We start from the raw sequence: 6,000 nt of genomic DNA on the forward strand, positions 1-6,000 counted from the left end.
TACTATTTTTAGAAAGATGTGATGGAAAAGGGATAAAAAGAAAAACATAACATGACACAAACTACTACTATTACTACTAATAATAATAATACTATTATTACTACTACTAATACTACTACTACTGCTACTACTACTACTATTACTACTACTATTACTACTGCTACTACTATTACTACTATTACACTACTACTGCTGCTATTACTATTACTACTACTGCTACTACACTACTACTACTACTACTACTACTACTACTACTACTACTACTACTACTACTGCTACTGCTACTGCTACTGCTACTACTACTACTACTACTACTACTACTACTACTACTACTACTACTACTACTACTACTACTACTACTACTACTACTACTACTACTACTACTACTACTACTACCACTACTACTACTACTATTTCCCTGAAGGTGAGGTCGACACACTGACTAGAGAAGACATATCATTAACTTGCATCACATGAAGCCAATATATCAGTCACTTTTTGTCTTTTTTTCATAGGAAGGGAAATTATCTCCCTCTCCCTCTCCCTCTCCCTCTCCTCTCTCTCTCTCTCTCTCTCTCTCTCTCCCGACAATTAGCACAAACGTCCATCAATCACACCGGATACTTCACTTCACTACCCAATCCACTCACCCATTCGTCCATCTATCCACCCATCCATCTTGCATTAGAAGCGTTTTTCTCCCGCAAGACGCATAATAAATAACACGTAACAACACACGTTAATCCCGCACCAATAATCCCTGTAATGACTGACGAGATAGGGAGAGGAGAGAAGCGAACAGAGAAGAGGAGGAGGAGGAGGAGGAGGAGGAGGAGTGAAGAGCAGAAACATGAGAATAATGAGAGAAAGATGAATGAAAACGAACGAGTCAGAGAGGAAGACGAGAGGAATGAGGTAATGACAGAATGAGGAGGTGGAATAGAGGACGATGCAAGAGGAAGAGGAGGAGGAGGAGGAGGAGGAGGAGGAGGAGGAGGAGGAGGAGGAGGGTCACGCCCCGCCGGCCAAGCAGAACAGCAGTGCCTCTCCACACACGGCAGATCATCCCCAGCTTCTGACCTCACCACCTGCTTGGGTCAACGACACGAGAGAGAGAGAGAGAGAGAGAGAGAGATACTAGCTTTCATACTTCAGTCTCGTATATCCTATTTCAATACTCGTTTTCTTCCCAGCATAGGAGTGAAGTACTTTTATCATAGTCTCTCTCTCTCTCTCTCTCTCTCTCTCTCTCTCTCTCTCTCTCTCTCTCTCTCTCTCTATCTCTATCTATCTATCTATCTATCTATCTATCTATCTATTTATCTATCTATCTATCTATCTATCTTTACAAAGCAACAATTTGATTCATTTGGTCTCTACAAGCTTCCAAGTTTTTCCTCATTTTTTCCCCTGAAGCTTTGAGTAAGAGTATATGATTTTTTGTAATGCTTCTGCAAAATTTCCCTTATTTTTTCTCTCTTACATAGCACTTCTTTACACTCTTTTTTTTATCAGTTTTTTTTTCTTTTGTCACGAAACTGCTCTCGCATTTTTATTCATATTTCTATCCTAAAAGTGCACCTGTTTCTCTCTGCAATTCTAACTGTCCTCTTTTCTCGCTTTTATTGATGTTTTTTTTTGCTGTTGTTGTTGTTCCTGCTGCTGCTGCTGATGCTTGCTGCTGCTGTTTCTGTTGCTATTGCTGCTGCTGCTGCATCACACCTACCTACGCTAATGCCGCGCTCACTTGCACACACACGCACACCTACGCCTTATCTTGTCATTAGCACACAGGTGAGAATAAGCCAAGCCCTCAGGTAGACAAAGCATCTCGTTAGCCATTTGAAAGTATGACACTCTTAATGCTACGATAGTATGATAAGCTTACAACAGTATGGAGTGTTTAGTAGTATGACGGAGTGAAGATTGAGAGAGCCTGTTAGTATTGAAGGTTATAAGTGTGTGAATTTATGACAGTTTGGATCTTGAGACAGTATGACTTAATGAAGTTTCTGATGTAATGGAATGAGACTTATGACAGTAAAGAATGACACAATTTCAAATCACAGGAGAACATTTTAACCCCTTGAGTATTGGATGCATTTTTTACCTAGAATTTTTTTATAATGGTTAGACGATTCTATATACATTGGGAAGGGTCTATGAAGGTCAGAAGATTAATGGCCCGGATCGTTACTATTTTAATCGCTACATAAGTTTCTGAAGCTCTACAAAATCACCCAAAAATAACTAGAATGAATATGAAAATGTGTCCTGGTACTGAAAAAAAAAATAATGACAATATAGAAACGTCTTTAAAACATTACACTTTCTGGCAATATTCCCTGACAAAATATAATAAAAAAAAAATGAAAAGCAAATAAAAATAAAAAAAACTAATTAAAAAACAAGAAAATAACACACGTCAACCGAAAACAACAACAACAACAACAACAACAACAACAACAACAAAACTAAACCTTCAAACAACACAAGTAAAATTGGATGAAAGAAAACGAGCGACGGAATAATATAAACAGAACTAAGACACGGTACAAGAAGGAGGAAAATGAGAGACATAGGGGAGGAACATAGAGAGCTTGGGAGGTGTAGAGCGGTAGACGAGGGAGGGAAGGAAGAGAAAGGGGGGGTGAAGGAGTAAGCAACAACCGTGGGGCCTGTCGTGTAAGGAATGCGTCTGGTCTGGTAACACTGCCATATGGTGTCTTATGCTAATGACTCGATAGGTCTTATAGATTTAACCTGGAGCGATGCGGGGACACAAGACCCAGACAGCGAGAGAGAGAGAGAGAGAGAGAGAGAGAGAGAGAGAGAGAGAGAGAGAGAGAGAGAGAGAGAGAGAGTCATCACACACATACAAGCAGATGAGAATAAAAAAAAGTAGAGAAAGTGAGAGAAAGGGAAGGGAGGTGAGACAATAGAGGGAGCAGGGACACGAGAAACAGAGAGAGAGAGAGAGAGAGAGAGAGAGAGAGAGAGAGAGTCGTCACATACATACAAGCAGACAAGGAAAATAAAAAAAATAAGGGAGAGAAAGTGAGAGAAAAGGGAAGGGGGGGTGAGAGGGTGAAGGGATGGGCTGTGATGGGCGAGGGCGTGACGGGTAAATGTGTGACGGTAATAGATGACGGTAATGGGCGTGACGGGCGTGCAGGGACGGCCATTGTGCTAGACTGACGCGTTGACGGTACCGGACAGAGAGAGAGAGAGAGAGAGAGAGAGAGAGAGAGAGAGAGAGAGAGAGAGAGAGAGAGAGAGAGAGGTGGACGGGTAAGTGATAAAATGATTGGCTGACTGAATGACTGATAGTTAGATACATTGACTGACTGACTAACTGACTGACTGAATGACGGACACACACACACACACACACACACACACACACACACACACACACACACACGAAATACAGGCCACAAACATAATCAATACTTGTTTCACACTCAAAAGAAAATAAATAAAAGCCTCTCTCTCTCTCTCTCTCTCTCTCTCTCTCTCTCTCTCTCTCTCTCTCTCTCTCTCTCTCTCTCTCCACACCTCATTTACTTTTCATTATTTCTCTCCCTCTCTCCTTCAATATCTTTCTCTCTAAAACAATGATTCACTATAGGAAGGGAACCATGGCGCTGAAAGGGAGGAGAGGGGAGAAAAGCGAATAATGAGAGGAAGAAAGGAACACGAGGAGAGGAAGCGAGGAAGGAAAAATAATAAGAAGGAAGGGAAGGATATTAAAGAGGGAGAAGGAGCAGAAGGAGAAGAGAAATGCGGCAGAATCAGTAGAATAAGAAGACAGATAGAGAAATAAGGAAAAGTAGATAGATGCAAGAACGTATAATAAAAGGAAGGCGAGGAAAAAATGTAAATGAATGAAGAAATATCAACAAACGGAAAAGAAAAGAAAAGAGAGACGTAAAAGGACGAAAAAGACACAGAACACAGATGAAAAAAAAAAAAAAACCGAAAGAGAAGACAGAAAAAAGAAGAAAAGAAGGAAAAAAAACAGGAAATAGGGGAGGAAGAAATACAGGTTATATGCAAAGTAAAAGTAGAGGAAAAAAGGAAAAATATAAGGTAAAATAGAGAAATGGAAAGTACAAGAGAAGTTTACAGGTACATATGACAATTTACAGGTACAAAAGTAGGTGTAGTTGGAAGGGTAGATCGCAAAAACAGGAAAGAATAAGACAAATTTAAGGTAGATTCAAAAGAAATAGACAACATGTAGAGGTAGTAGGGGTTGGGAAGGTGGACGGAAGGGGAGCTGTTGACTGAGGCAGGGTAAGGGAAGTGAGGTGAGTGGAGGGGTAGATGGTAAAAACAAGGGAAAAAGATCAGTTTAGAGAATTAGGTAGGTGGAAAGGGAATAGAGTATATGTAGAGGTGCCAGGGGTTGGGAAGGTGCAAGGAGGGTGTTGAGTATGATAGAGTAGCAGCAGTGTGGTGGATGTAGGGGTAGATGATGAAAACAAATAAGAATAAGATCAATTTAGAGGTAGGGTAGATAGAAAGGGAATAGAGAAGGTGTAAAGGTGACAGGGGTTAGGAAGGTGCATGTGGTAGGTGCAGGGGTGGACAGTAAAAACAAGGAGGAATACAGAGTTAGGGTAGATAGAAAGGGTAGAGGAGCACATATAGAGGTGGCAGGGGTTAGGAAGGTGCATGCAGGGTGGTGTTGAGTATGGTAGGGTAGCAGCAGTGTGGTGGGTGCAGGGGTAGGGAAGAGTGGCGCAGCAGGATGTGGTGTGTCTGGCCAGTGCCTCGGGCCTGCCCACCAGCCACACCACACCGCCCCGCTGCAGGTCCTGCCCACACCTGCTGCCTGCCTGCCTGCCCTCTACCTGCCCGGCCCCTCGCAACCCACCTGACCTTTTTCTGTGTTACCTCCCTCCTCCTTCCTTCTGCTACTGCTGCTACTGCTGCTACTGCTGCTGTAACCATTGCTATCATTGTTATTTATGGTGATACTGGTAAGAATAAGAGTCAAAATACTATTACTGATGTTTTTCCTCTTGCTGTTGCTACTCAACTACTGCTACTTCAACTATTACTACTACTTCTACTTTTTACTTTTACTACTGTTGCACCTATTTTTGCTAACACTATTTTCTGCTACTACTACTACTACTCCTAAAACATATCGTTATTTCTACTACTGTTAAAACAGACTACTACTACTACTACTACTACTACTACTACTACTACTACTACTACTACTACTACTACTACAACAACAACTACTACTACTACTACTACTACTACTACTACAACTATTACCACTACTACCAATACTACTACTACTACTACTACTACTACAACGACGGCCACTACCACAACGACCCCACTCCTACAACTACCACTACAACCACGTGTAGTATTTACCTTTCCAATAAATTCCTCATGTCTCGCTACACGTTATCATTACCAGTTAATTATCAGCAGCGGTTTACCCAACACTCCACCTTGCCTTCGTCTTCATGAATTTCCTCCTCTTACTTAACCTCCTCCTCCTCTTCCTACTCCTGGCAGACCCTCAACGGCGCGGGACGTGTGTCGTGGTCGCCTCGGGTCTCTCATTAGCAGATAATTGCCTAAGTCCTCACGTGGTGGCGTATAAAGGCGCGGCTGTCCCTTCTCCTCCCTTTACCCTCACTCCCTTCTTCCCCTCCTCCCCTCCGATCCTTCCCTATTCCCCTTACCCTCTCCTAAACTTCCCAACCCTTTTATTCTCCCCTCTTCTCCTTCCCTACTTCCCAAAAACTTCCTCCCCTTCCTCCCTCCCTCCCTCCATACCTGCTTCTCCTCCCCCTCCTCTTTCTCCTTCCTCTTTATCTCTCCTTCCCATTCTTCTCAATCGTACGTTTCTCCCTCCTATTCTAGTGTTTCTCTCCTCTTCCCTCCCGATTTTCTCTCCTGTGTGTTTCTTAATTCCTTCTCTCTCTCTCTCTCTCTCTCTCTCTCTCTCTCTCTCTCTCTCTCTCT

Source organism: Portunus trituberculatus, chromosome 33 (assembly GCF_017591435.1).
Source record: "Portunus trituberculatus isolate SZX2019 chromosome 33, ASM1759143v1, whole genome shotgun sequence".
In the NCBI taxonomy this organism is placed as follows: domain Eukaryota; kingdom Metazoa; phylum Arthropoda; class Malacostraca; order Decapoda; family Portunidae; genus Portunus; species Portunus trituberculatus.